Source organism: Solanum verrucosum, unplaced genomic scaffold (genome assembly GCF_900185275.1).
Source record: "Solanum verrucosum unplaced genomic scaffold, falcon-dt-bn FXZP01000222.1, whole genome shotgun sequence".
Taxonomy (NCBI): Eukaryota; Viridiplantae; Streptophyta; class Magnoliopsida; order Solanales; family Solanaceae; genus Solanum; species Solanum verrucosum.
The window spans coordinates 1,815,333-1,829,893 of record NW_026020027.1 but is presented as its reverse complement, the minus strand read 5'-3'; the positions used below and the strand labels follow the sequence as shown (position 1 = coordinate 1,829,893).

General features: G+C 42.7%; 1 non-coding gene across 1 annotated transcript; it reads right to left on the bottom strand.

Annotated features, from left to right (window-relative positions):
* Positions 1-13,682: 13,682 nt before the first annotated feature.
* LOC125821345 (5.8S ribosomal RNA) lies at positions 13,683-13,838 on the bottom strand. The gene has a single exon (XR_007442579.1). It is a non-coding gene; the product is annotated as a 5.8S ribosomal RNA (ribosomal RNA).
* Between the last annotated feature and the right edge of the window lie 723 nt (positions 13,839-14,561).

Genomic DNA, 14,561 nt, shown 5'->3' with positions numbered 1-14,561 from the left:
TTTTGATGATACGGAATTCCGACCTTATTTTTGCCAAATTTTACATGGATATCCATTAAGACTTTATCAATGGAGCCAGTTTGCCCTCACGTCCAAAATGGCCCATCTTCAAGGTCAAACGAGCCCTAGAGCTGGAAATCCACCCATTTTACCAATTTTCGTGTGCTATGTTCCATAGATTTTTTGGTAATCCTGAATTGCGGACTTATTTTTGCCAAGATTTTACCTGGACGTCCGTTAAGACCTTATCTATGCAACCAGTTTGCCCTCACAGCCAAAATGGCCTATTTTCAAGGTCAAACGAGCCCTAGAGCAGGTAAACCTTCCATTTTACCAATTTTCTGCTGCTATAGGTCATCATATTTTTTGGTGATCAAGAATTCCGACCTCATTTTTGCAAAAAAATTTACCTAGACGTCCGTTAAGACCATATCTATGGGGACAGTTGGCCCTCACGGCCAAAACGATCCATTTTCAAAGTCAAACAAGCCCTAGAGCAGGTAAACCCCCCATTTTACCGATTTTCGTGCAATATAGTCCATAGATTTTCGGTGATCCAGAATTCGGCCTCATTATTAACAAGATTTTACCTAGACGTCCGTTAAGACCTTATCTATGGAGCCAGCTTTCCCTCACGAACAGAATTACCCATTTTGGAGGTCAAACGATCCCTAGAAAAGGTAAATCCCCCATTTTATCGAATTTCGTGTGCTATAGTCCACATATTTTTTGGTGATCCAGAATACCGACCTTATTTTTGCCAAAATTTTAATTGGACGTCCGTTAAGACCTTATCTATGGAGCCAGTTAGCCCTTACGACCAAAATGGCCTATTTCCAAGGTCAAACGAACCCTAGAGCAAGTTAACCCCTCATTTTACCAATTTTCGTGTGCTACAGTCCACGAATTTTTTGGTGATCCAGAATTCCGACCTCATTTTTGGCAAAAATTTTCCTGGACGTTCGTTAAGACGTTATCTATGAAGCCATCTTGCCCTTACGAACAAAATGACCCATTTTGAAGGTCAAACGATCCCTAGAGCAGGTAAATCCCCCACTATATCGATTTTCGTGTGCTATAGTCCACGAATTTTTTGGTGATCCAGAATTTCGACCTCATTTTTGCCAAAATTTTATATGGACATCCTTTAAGACTTTATCTATGAAGCCAGTTGGCCCTCTTGTACCAAATTGCCCATTTTTCATGTTCAAACGAGCCCTAGAGCAGGAAAAACCCACCATTTTATCGATTTTCTTTTCCTATGGTCCATAGATTTTTTGGTGATCCTGAATTCCGGCCTCATTTTTGCCAATATTTTACCTGGACGTCCGTTAAGACCTTATATATGGAGCCAGCTTGCCCTCACAAACAAAATGACCCATTTTGAATGTCAAACGAGCCCTAGAGCAGGTAAATCCCCCACTATATCGATTTTCGTGTGCTATAGTCCACAGATTTTTTGGTGATAAGGAATTCCGACTTCATTTTTTCCAAAATTTTACCTGGACATCCATTAAGACTTTATCTATGAAGCCAGTTGTCCCTCTTGGCCAAAATGGCCCATCTTACAGGTCAAATAAGCCCTAAAGCAAGTAAACTCCCCATTTTGCCGATTTTCGTGTGCTATAAGTCATCATCTTTTTTGGTGATCCAGAATTCCGACCTCATTTTTGCCAAAATTTACCTGGACGTCCGTTAAGACCTTATCTATGGAGCCAGTTCTCCTCACGGCTAAAATGGCTCATTTTCAAGGTCAAACGATCTCTAGAGCTGGTAAACCCCCCCTCCATTTTAACGATTTTCATGTGTTATAGTCCACAGATTTTCTGGTGATCCATAATTCAGACCTAATTTTTGCACAAATTTTACCTAGACGTCCGTTAAGACCTTATATATGGAGTCAGTTGGCCCTCACAGCCAAGATGGCCCATTTTCAAGGTCAAACGAGCCCTAGAGTGGGTAAACTATTCATTTTGCCGATTTTCGTATGCTATAGGTCATCATCTTTTTTGGTGATCCAGAATTCCAACCTCATTTTTGCCAAAATTTTACCTGGACGTCCGTTAAGACCTTACTATGGAGCCAGTTAGCCCTCACGGCCAAAATGGCCAATTTTCAAGGTCAAACGAGCCCTAGAGCAGGTAAACCACCCGTTTTACTGATTTTCGTGTGCTATAGTCCACAGATTTTTTGGTGATCAGAATACCGACCTCATTTTTGCCAAAATTTTACTTGGACGTCCTTTAAGACCTTATCTATGGAGCCAGTTAGCCCTTACGACCAAAATGACCCATTTTCAAGGTCAAACGAACCCTAGAGCAGGTAAACCCCTCACTTTACCAATTTTCGTGTCCACGGAGTTTTTGGTGATCCAGAATTCCGACCTCATTTTTGCCAAAATTTTACCTGGACGTTCGTTAAGACGTTATCTATGGAGCCAGTGGGCCCTCATGGACCAAATGGCCCATTTTCAGGGTCAAACGATCCCTTGAGCAGGAAATCCCCCATTTTACCTATTTTCGTGTGCTATAGGTTACTATCTTATTTGCTGAACAATTTCGACCTCATATTTGCCAAAATTTTACCTAGACCTCCGTTAAGACCTTATATATGGAGTCAGTTTGCCCTCACAGCCAAAATTGCCCATTTTCAAAGTCAAACAAGCCCTAGAGCAGGTAAACCCCATTTTACTGATTTTCGTGTGCTAAAGTCCACGGATTTTTTGGTGATACAAAATTCCAACCTCATTTTTGCCAAAATTTTACTTGGACGTCCGTTAATACCTTACCTATGGGGACAGGTGGCCCTCACGGCCAAAATGATTCATTTTCAAAGTCAAACAAGCCCCAGAGCAGGTAAACCCCCCATTTTGCCGATTTTCGTGTGCTATAGGTCACCATCTTTTTTGGTGATAAAGTTTTCCGCCCTCATTTTTACAAAAATTTTACCTAGACGTCCGTTAAGACCTTACCTATTGAGCCAATGGGCCCTCATGGCCAAAATGGCCCATTTTCATGGTCAAACAAGACCTAGAGCAGGTAAACCACCAAATTTACCGATTTTCATTTGCTATAGTCCACAGATTTTTTGGTGAACCAAAATTCCGACCTCATTCTTGCCAAAATATTACTTGGACGTCTATTATGACCTTATCTATCGAGCCAGTTGGCCCTCACGGCGAAAATTGCCCATTTTAAAGGTCAAACGAACCCTAGAGCAGGTAAACCCCCATTTTACCAATTTTCGTGTGCAATACTCCACAGATTTTTTGGTAATCCAAAAGTCCTACCTCATTTTCGCACAAATTTTACCTGGACGTCCGTCAAGACCTTATCTATGGAGCCAGTTTGCCTTCACGAAGAAAATGACCCATTTTGAAGGTCAAACGAGCTCAAGAGCAGGTAAATCCCCCATTTTGCCGATTTTCGGGTGCTATAAGTCACCATCTTTTTTGGTGATAAAGAATTCCGACCTCATTTTTACAAAACTTTTACCTAGACGTCCGTTAAAACCTAACCTATTGAACCAGTGGGCCTTCACGGCCAGAATAGCCCATTTTCAAAGTCAAACAATCCCTAGAGCAGGAAAACCCCCCATTTTACCAAATTTCGTGCACTATAGTCCATAGATTTTTCGGTGATCCAGAATTCTGGCCTCATTTTTACCAAGATTTTACCTGGACGTCCGTCAAGACCTTATCTATGGAGCCAGCTTGCCCTCACAAACAAAATCATCCATTTTGAAGGTCAAACGATCACTAGAGCAATTAAATCCCCCATTTTACCGATTTTCGTGTGCTATAGTCCACGGATTTTTTGATGATACGGAATTCCGACCTTATTTTTGCCAAAATTTTACATGGATATCCATTAAGACTTTATCAATGGAGCCAGTTTGCCCTCACGTCCAAAATGGCCCATCTTCAAGGTCAAACGAGCCCTAGAGCTGGAAATCCACCCATTTTACCAATTTTCGTGTGCTATGTTCCATAGATTTTTGGTAATCCTGAATTGCGGACTTATTTTTGCCAAGATTTTACCTGGACGTCCGTTAAGACCTTATCTATGCAACCAGTTTGCCCTCACAGCCAAAATGGCCTATTTTCAAGGTCAAACGAGCCCTAGAGCAGGTAAACCTTCCATTTTACCAATTTTCTGCTGCTATAGGTCATCATATTTTTTGGTGATCAAGAATTCCGACCTCATTTTTGCAAAAAATTTACCTAGACGTCCGTTAAGACCATATCTATGGGGACAGTTGGCCCTCACGGCCAAAACGATCCATTTTCAAAGTCAAACAAGCCCTAGAGCAGGTAAACCCCCCATTTTACCGATTTTCGTGCAATATAGTCCATAGATTTTCGGTGATCCAGAATTTCGGCCTCATTATTAACAAGATTTTACCTAGACGTCCGTTAAGACCTTATCTATGGAGCCAGCTTTCCCTCACGAACAGAATTACCCATTTTGGAGGTCAAACGATCCCTAGAAAAGGTAAATCCCCCATTTTATCGAATTTCGTGTGCTATAGTCCACATATTTTTTGGTGATCCAGAATACCGACCTTATTTTTGCCAAAATTTTAATTGGACGTCCGTTAAGACCTTATCTATGGAGCCAGTTAGCCCTTACGACCAAAATGGCCTATTTCCAAGGTCAAACGAACCCTAGAGCAAGTTAACCCCTCATTTTACCAATTTTCGTGTGCTACAGTCCACGAATTTTTTGGTGATCCAGAATTCCGACCTCATTTTTGGCAAAAATTTTCCTGGACGTTCGTTAAGACGTTATCTATGAAGCCATCTTGCCCTTACGAACAAAATGACCCATTTTGAAGGTCAAACGATCCCTAGAGCAGGTAAATCCCCCACTATATCGATTTTCGTGTGCTATAGTCCACGAATTTTTGGTGATCCAGAATTTCGACCTCATTTTTGCCAAAATTTTATATGGACATCCTTTAAGACTTTATCTATGAAGCCAGTTGGCCCTCTTGTACCAAATTGCCCATTTTCATGTTCAAACGAGCCCTAGAGCAGGAAAAACCCACCATTTTATCGATTTTCTTTTCCTATGGTCCATAGATTTTTTGGTGATCCTGAATTCCGGCCTCATTTTTGCCAATATTTTACCTGGACGTCCGTTAAGACCTTATATATGGAGCCAGCTTGCCCTCACAAACAAAATGACCCATTTTGAATGTCAAACGAGCCCTAGAGCAGGTAAATCCCCCACTATATCGATTTTCGTGTGCTATAGTCCACAGATTTTTTGGTGATAAGGAATTCCGACTTCATTTTTTCCAAAATTTTACCTGGACATCCATTAAGACTTTATCTATGAAGCCAGTTGTCCCTCTTGGCCAAAATGGCCCATCTTAAAGGTCAAATAAGCCCTAAAGCAAGTAAACTCCCCATTTTGCCGATTTTCGTGTGCTATAAGTCATCATCTTTTTTGGTGATCCAGAATTCCGACCTCATTTTTGCCAAAATTTTACCTGGACGTCCGTTAAGACCTTATCTATGGAGCCAGTTCTCCTCACGGCTAAAATGGCTCATTTTCAAGGTCAAACGATCTCTAGAGCTGGTAAACCCCCCCTCCATTTTAACGATTTTCATGTGTTATAGTCCACAGATTTTCTGGTGATCCATAATTCAGACCTAATTTTTGCACAAATTTTACCTAGACGTCCGTTAAGACCTTATATATGGAGTCAGTTGGCCCTCACAGCCAAGATGGCCCATTTTCAAGGTCAAACGAGCCCTAGAGTGGGTAAACTATTCATTTTGCCGATTTTCGTATGCTATAGGTCATCATCTTTTTTGGTGATCCAGAATTCCAACCTCATTTTTGCCAAAATTTTACCTGGACGTCCGTTAAGACCTTACTATGGAGCCAGTTAGCCCTCACGGCCAAAATGGCCAATTTTCAAGGTCAAACGAGCCCTAGAGCAGGTAAACCACCCGTTTTACTGATTTTCGTGTGCTATAGTCCACAGATTTTTTGGTGATCAGAATACCGACCTCATTTTTGCCAAAATTTTACTTGGACGTCCTTTAAGACCTTATCTATGGAGCCAGTTAGCCCTTACGACCAAAATGACCCATTTTCAAGGTCAAACGAACCCTAGAGCAGGTAAACCCCTCACTTTACCAATTTTCGTGTCCACGGAGTTTTTGGTGATCCAGAATTCCGACCTCATTTTTGCCAAAATTTTACCTGGACGTTCGTTAAGACGTTATCTATGGAGCCAGTGGGCCCTCATGGACCAAATGGCCCATTTTCAGGGTCAAACGATCCCTTGAGCAGGAAAATCCCCCATTTTATCGATTTTCGTGTGCTATGGTCCATAGATTTTTTGGTGATCCAAAATTCCGGCCTCATTTTTGCCAATATTTTACCTGGACGTCCGTTAAGACCTAATCTATGGAGCCGGCTAGCCCTCACGAACAAAATGACCCATTTTGAAAGTCAAACGAGCCCTAGAGCAGGTAAATCCCCCATTATATCAATTTTTGTGTGCTATAGTCCACGGATTTCTTGGTGATAAGGAATTCCGACCTCATTTTTGCCAAAATTTTACCTGGACATCTATTAAGACTTTATCTATGAAGCCAGTTGGCCCTCTCGGCCAAAATGGCCCATTTTAAAGTTCAAACAAGCCTTAAAGCAAGTAAACTCCCCATTTTGCCGATTTTCGTGTGCTATAGGTCATCATCTTTTTTGGTGATCCAGAATTACGACCTAATTTTTGCCAAAATTTTACCAGAACGTCCGTTAAGACCTTATCTATGGAGCCAGTTGTCCACACGGCTAAACTGGCCCATTTTCAAGGTCAAACGATCCCTAGAGCAGGTAAACCGCCCATTTTACCGATTTTCATGTGCTATAGTCCACAAATTTTCTGGTGATCCATAATTCAGACCTCATTTTTGCACAAATTTTACCTGGACGTCCGTTAAGACCTTATATATGGAGCCAGTTGGCCCTCACAGCCAAAATGGCCCATTTTCAAGGTCAAACGAGCCCTAGAGCAGGTAAACTATTCATTTTGCCGATTTTCGTATGCTATAGGTCATCATCTTTTTTTGTGATCCAGAATTCCAACCTCATTTTTGCCAAAATTTTACCTGGACGTCCGTTAAGACCTTATCTATAGAGCCAGTTAGCCCTCACGGCCAAAATGGCCAATTTTCAAGGTTAAACGAGCCCTAGAGCAGGTAAATCCCCATTTTACTGATTTTCGTGTGCTATAGTCCACAGATTTTTTGGTGATCCAGAATACCGACCTCATTTTTGCCAAAATTTTACTTGGACGTCCTTTAAGACCTTATCTATGGAGCCAGTTAGCCCTTACGACCAAAATGACCCATTTTCAAGGTCAAACGAACCCTAGAGCAGGTAAAACCCTCATTTTACCAATTTTTGTGTGCTATAGTCAAAGGATTTTTTGGTGATCCAGAATTTCAGCCTCATTTTTGCCAAAATTTTACCTGGACGTTCGTTAAGACGTTATCTATGGAGCTAGTGGGCTCTCATGGACCAAATGGCCCATTTTCAAGGTCAAACGACCCCTTGAGCAGGCAAACCCCCCATTTTACCAATTTTCGTGTGCTATGGTCCATAGATTTTTTGGTGATCCAGAATTCCGGGCTCATTTTTGCTAATATTTTACCTGGACGTCCGTTAAGACCTTATCTATGTAGCCAGCTTGCCCTCACGAACAAAATCACCCATTTTGAATGTCAAACGAGCCCTAGAGCAGGTTAATCCCACACTATATCGATTTTCGTGTACTATAGTCTACGGATTTTTTGGTGATAAGGAATTCCGACCTCATTTTTGCCAAAATTTTACCTGGACATCCATTAAGACTTTATCTATGAAGACAGTTGGCCCCCTCGGCCAAAATGGCCCATTTTAAAGGTCAAACAAGCCCTAAAGTAAGTAAACTCCCCATTTTACCGATTTTCGTGTGCTATAGGTCATCATCTTTTTTGGTGATCCAGAATTCCGACCTCATTTTTGCCAAAATTTTACCTGGACGTCCGTTAAGACCTTATCTATGGAGACAATTTTCCTCAAGGCTAAAATGGCCCATTTTCAAGGTCAAACGATTCCTAGAGCAAGTAAACCCCCCATTTTATCAATTTTATTGGTGACCCGAAATTCTGACGTCATTTTCACCAAAAAATTGCATGGACCTCCGTTAAGACCTTAGCTTTGGAGCCAGTTGGTCACCACGACCAAAACGTCCCATTTTCAAGGTCAAACTATCCCCAGAGCAGGTAAACCACATATTTTGCTAATTTCCGTGTGCTATATTCCACGAGATTTATTGGTGACCCATAATTCCGACGTCATTTTTGCCAAATATTTACATAGTGGAGCCAATTGGTCACCACGACCAAAACGTCCCATTTTCAAGGTCAAACGAGCCTTGGAGCAGGTAAACCCCCCATTTTGCCAATTTTTGTGTGTTATAGTCCACGGGATTTATTGGTGACCTGGAATTCCGACGTCATTTTGTAACACCCCGTAAGTCTAACGTCCTAAACTAGAGCCTTATATGATGTCTAGTAACTTAAAAAGGATAAAAATAATGTTTTAAGTCCTTATCTGATGTAATTAACTTATTAAGAAAGTGTTAGTGCATGAACGTCAAGAAAACGATCATGACATCCGAAAACTAGTAACTTGAACTAGTGTGGTCTTAGGTCTTGTAGTAAGGTTTCGGAGTGATGTATGAGGACTAAATCTTGTAAAAATGGTTTATAGAAGTAGAACCTCATGTTTAGGGTCCAAACGTCTGGGTACGACCCCCCAAGGACCACCCTAGGGGTCCTTGAGAAGGACCCAACCTTTGGCCAAAAAGTTGTTAAAAATAGCAGCACCTATGAGACCCAAACTACTGCCAGTAGACTGGTCTAGGTCGTAGGTAAGGACTTAGCTTGGGGAAGCTTAGCTCCCCAAAAGGGAGCCTCAGTCCCAAACGACGAACTGCACAGCACGGTCCGTAGGTGGAGGGCCGTAGATGCTGCTAGGTTTCGACTTTTAATTTTAGTTTAGGGGTCTTAGTTTTAGTTAGTTAGTTATTCAATGAAGGGTTAGGAGGGGCAGTTAGATAATTAATTACCTTTCTAAATCAACTATAAGACCCTAACCCTAAGACTTTATGTCATTAAAACTAAACTCACAACTCAAATATCAAATACAACTTCCTTCTCTTAAAACCCTCTCTAAGAACTCCATTGAAGAAGGAGACCAAGGTTCATCTAGGGCACCAAGATCTCAAATTTCTCCATCAATTCTCAAGGAATTAACTAAGGTATGGATGCTCTGCACTCTTGGGATCTTTTCCCCAAGGGGCCCTCTCAAAATTGGATTTCAAAGTGCCCCAACTTCTAGGTTTTCAATCAAATTTGTGGGTCTCTTTCTAAAATCGTTTCCATTGATCTATAATGGTTGTTTATGATTATATATGAAGGTTTGTGGATGAATTCATGTAATGTTTATGGTTTTTGAGCAATTCCCCACAAGACCCATGATTTCCCTTCTTTCTCAAATCTAAACCCTAGTATGCTTTGATTGATGAATGAAGGATGAGAATCTCGTATGTTTACATGTAATTCATTATTGTATCATGATGATATCCTATATGATGTATGAATGTCAAGAAATTAGGGTTGAATCTTGAAGAAAAGCCTTGAAGGCTATGATGAGGGCTTTCGATTGGTGAAGGTTCTTATATTGAAGTGTTGATCCACTTATGGTGGAGGTGCTTACTTGATTTATGTATTGTGGAGTTGAATCATGATTTCCTCTCCCCCTACAACCCTAAATATGGTCAAGCATGTTATGCTACGATATGAACATGTATGTTATGTTATGATATGAACATGTATGTTATGTTGTAATTATGATAGTGTTGGTATGTTGAATGAAAGGTAATTCTCATAAACACTATATGACTATGATATGAGGGAACATTCTCACTTGTTCTTTATTCTTAGGATGAAAGGCTTTTCTCACCTAATGAGTCCTTGAGCTAATATGATGTAATTTGGGATGAATGCCTAAGTGCACTCTCCTATGAACAATAAACTTTAGTAAAGACTTAATGTTACTTAAAGGGAATTGTGCTTAGCACCGAGCGGATATGAATATGAGATGGGTTCTTTCATGTTAGTAGTTGGGTTCACATTACGGTGTCTCATGAAATGGGAACCCGCACGCTAGTAGTGCAAGGTTTCTAGTAGCAATCTCCATATCCCTTAACTATGTGCCCACATAGGTTTTAGCTAGTGGATCCACTTAGAAGCTATTATGCATATCCTACCTTAGGCAAGTAGGACACTTTCTTTTCGGTGTGGGAATAGAACACCGGATTCCATGTAGCTCACATGGTCTATGTCGGCTATTGATAATCTCCCTATGTTTAAGGAATATTAACTAAGAAATGAATATGACTTATGAATATGAATATGAACTCTAGCTAGGGCTTCTTGAGGGGTACTACCTGGAATAGGTAAGGGTATGGGACTTTACCTAGACATTTCACAAGTGGATTCTTCGAGGAGTTCTTGTGTGAGTCCTTTATGTATGGAAACTTATGAATGATGTTAAGGTTGGTTTCACCTATTATTATGTTGATTAAGTATGTGACTACACTTAGGTCTTCTTGATGGTTTTACTTAGTATATGTGGGGGTATGCGACTTCATATGTACATTGCACAAGTGAACTTGAAAGGGGGTCTGGGGTGGTGTCTTTACGGTATGATGTTAATTGAACTCAAACATGTAAGATATGAACTTTGGTTAAGTATGATGTTATCTTATGGTATGGATTGATTCTGTATTACTTGAATGTGCATTGTGGCTTTTAACTTGAAATAACATGTATTCAACAAAAGTCCCTTTTATTGCATGTTTTAAATAGTTTTAATTGCATGGCTTCCATACTTAGTACAATTGATTGTGCTAAACCATACTTCTTCCATTTTTCTACTAAGTGTAGGTTCCGGCTAGTAGGTTCTCATTGTAAAGAAGGGAAGGCTTGGATTGCATTCTCCAGGACTTTGATATGTCCTCAAGTTCCGAGGACAACATGATGCCACTTATGTTTCTTTCTATTGTAATAGACTAATAGACTTCTATGTACTTCCTATTATGAGACTCTTTATTGTAAAGGGCTAAGGTCCCTATTTGAGACTTCTATGTTGTACTTAGATGGTTAATGAGACGACGTCTAGACACTCCATTTTCTATTGTGAAAGAGTTTGGCATTGACTGTGAAAATCTTCAAATTCCACATTATTCAATGTCTTTATGCAATGATGATTATGCTAAGGGATCGTATAAGACCCCTTCGGGGTCAACTACGTTGTGTTACGACTAAGGGGTGCTTTCGGTCATGACACATTTTTGCCAAAATTTTTAAAATTAACATCCAAAATTTACCAATAAATATAGTAACCTTAAATGTAACAATTGAGTAAATTTTAATTTTTAAAATGTGATGTAAAACATAATAAACCGTAAAATTAAATTATAAAATGAATAAAAGTCAAAAAAATGAAAATGCTCGAAAACACTTCTTAATATGTGAAACTAATGATAGAGTACATATTTGTACAAATAAAAGATATTTCAATATCGTACGAACCATAAAAGTAATGAAAATTGGTACGAATGAACCATGTGCGGCAGAAACGTTGAGAATAGATGATATGTTGTTATGCATGAAGGGTGTTTCACACTCTTTAGATTTTTGTACGGCATGGGCATCCGCATGTTGTCCAGTAGACCTCGACCAATATCACCGCATGCAACGCGCTCGTCTAACGAGTGCAAGCCATATACTATGCCGGCAGGCGACGTCCTACGTCGACTGAACGATGCGTGCCGGCCACGACGACGCGGCCAGGCCACGTCCGACGTCGATTGACCGATGTGTGTAGGCCACGGACGATGCTCGCAGGCCACGTCCAAAGTCACCTAACCATTGTGTGCAGGCCACTGATGATGTGGGCAGGCCACGTCTTACGTCAGCTAACTGATGTTAGCAAGCCAAGGACGATGCGGGCCGGCCACATCTGACGTCGGCTGACCGATGTGCAAAGGCCACAGCCGATGTGGGCAGTCCACGGCCTATGTCGCCTGACTGATGCGTGCATGCCACAACCTATGTCGTTTTGCTGATGCGCGCATGCCACGGACTATGTCAACTTGACGATGTGTGCATGCCATGGCCTATATCGCCAGGACGATGCGTGCAAGCCATGGCCGATGCGCGCAAGCCACAGTCAATGTCACCTAGCCGATACGCACAGGCCACGTCCTACGTCGGTTAATCGATGCGTGCAGGCCACGGATGATGCGGCCAGGCCCGTCCGACATCGGCTGACCGATGTGTGCAGGCCACGGACGATGCTGGCAGGCCACGTCCGACGGCGGCTGATTGATGTGTGCAGTCCACAGACGATGCTGGCAGGCCACGTCCGACGTCGGCTGACCGTTGTGTGTAGGAAACGAATGATGCGGGCAAGCCAGGTCCGACGTCGATTAACCGATGGAGCAGGCCACAGATGATGCGGGCAGGCCACATCTTACGTGGGCTGACTAATGTACACAGGCCACGGCCTATGTCGCTTGATCGATGTGCATGCCATGACCTATGTCGCCTAGCTGATGCGCGCAGGCCACGACCGATGCTCATGTCACGGCCTATGTCGACTGGCCGATGTGTGTATGCCACGGCCTATGTCGCCTGACCGATGCGCGTATGCAATGGCCTATGACGCCTGGTCGATGCGGGCAGGCCACGATCAATGTCACCTAGCCGATGTGCATAGACCACGTCTGATACATGCAGTCCTTGGCTAATGATGCCTGTCGTTGGCCGACGTCGGCTGGCTGATGCGCACAGGCCACGTTCTATGCGTGTAGGCCTTCGCTGATGTTGTCTGCCAATGGCCGATCGGCGGATCGGCTCGTCATCGTTCCACATCTAATCGGGGCACATCGTCGGCCCCCATCTTCTTCCCTCCCGATAATTTCAAGCACTCTTTGACTCTCTTTTCAGAGTCCTTTTCATCTTTTCCTCGCAGTACTTGTTCGCTATCGGTCTCTTGCCCGTATTTAGCCTTGGACGGAATTCACCTCCTGATTTGGGCTACATTCCCAAACAATCTGACTCGTAGACAGCGCCTCGTGGTGCGATAGGGTCCGAACACAACGGGGCTCTCACCCTCTTTAGTGCTCCCTTCCATGGGACTTGGACCCGGTCCGCCGCTGAGGACGCTTCTCCATACTACAATTTGGACGACAGAGCTGCCCGATTATAAGATTGGGTTGTTCCCGGTTCGCTCGCCATTACTAAAGGAATCCTTATAAGTTTGTTTTCCTCCGCCTATTGATATACTTAAACTTAACGGGTAATCTCTCCTAACCTGGGGTCGCGGTCGGAGTGCCATTCTTAGTTGGTGCAATAAGGGTCTGGGAGTCTGGACGCACGACGGGCTGTAGCTGTGACAACAAGAGAGGGTTGAGTTTCAACCACCACTTATTGTGACGTCCATTGACGTGGACTCACATTTAGGCCAGCCACGCGCTCGGGCTGCACGAGAGCCAGCTTCTGCCCCGCGTGACGCCTTGCGGTGTGCTAGGGGCGACGCGATGTATGACGCTCAGGCAGACATGCCCTCGACCTAATGTCTTGGGGTGCAACTTGCGGTCAAAGACTTGATGGTTCACGGGATTATGCAATTCACACCAAGCATCGCATTTTGCTACGTTTTTCATCGATGCGAGAGCCGAGATATCCATTGTCGAGAGTTATTTGTGTTTAAATAGCAGCACACTTCCCCCCGCACACTCTGCGAACGGGGCACAAAGGGAGGGCTGTCAATTTTTGTATTCCTTGGCGCTTTCCACACCGAGTTCATTGGTCGCTCGACAAGCGTGCGGGCGCTCACGCCGGGGATGGGAGGGAGGTGCACGACGAGCGCGCATCTCCCCCAAGTGTTTAAAATGTGTTCGCAGGTCGTTCTTCTTTGCAGGTTTTGACAATGATCTTTTCGAAGGTTCACCTACAGAAACCTTGTTACGACTTCTCCTTCCTCTAAATGATAAGACTCAATGGACTTCTCGCGACATCGCGGGCAGCGAACTGCCCACGTCGCCGCAATCCAAACATTTCACTGAATCATTCAATCGAAAGGAGCGACGGGCGGTGTGTACAAAGGGCAAGGACGTAGTTAACGCGAGCTGATGACTCGCACTTACTAGGAATTCCTCGTTGAAGACCAACAGTGTCGAGCCTATGTCGCCTAGCGGATGGGCACAGGCCTTGGCCGACGCCTGGTATTAAAATGGACTTCACTTATGTATTAAAATAGTATTTCCAACTCCAAATCCATTTTGTTTAATCAAATCTTTTTCACATACCTATTTAAGGAACAAAAATCCTTATGCAAAATTGGGGGAAATTTAAAATATTCAGGATAAAAGTTATTTATCAGAAAATTGATTATCTAGCATTAAAATTGACATTCATATAT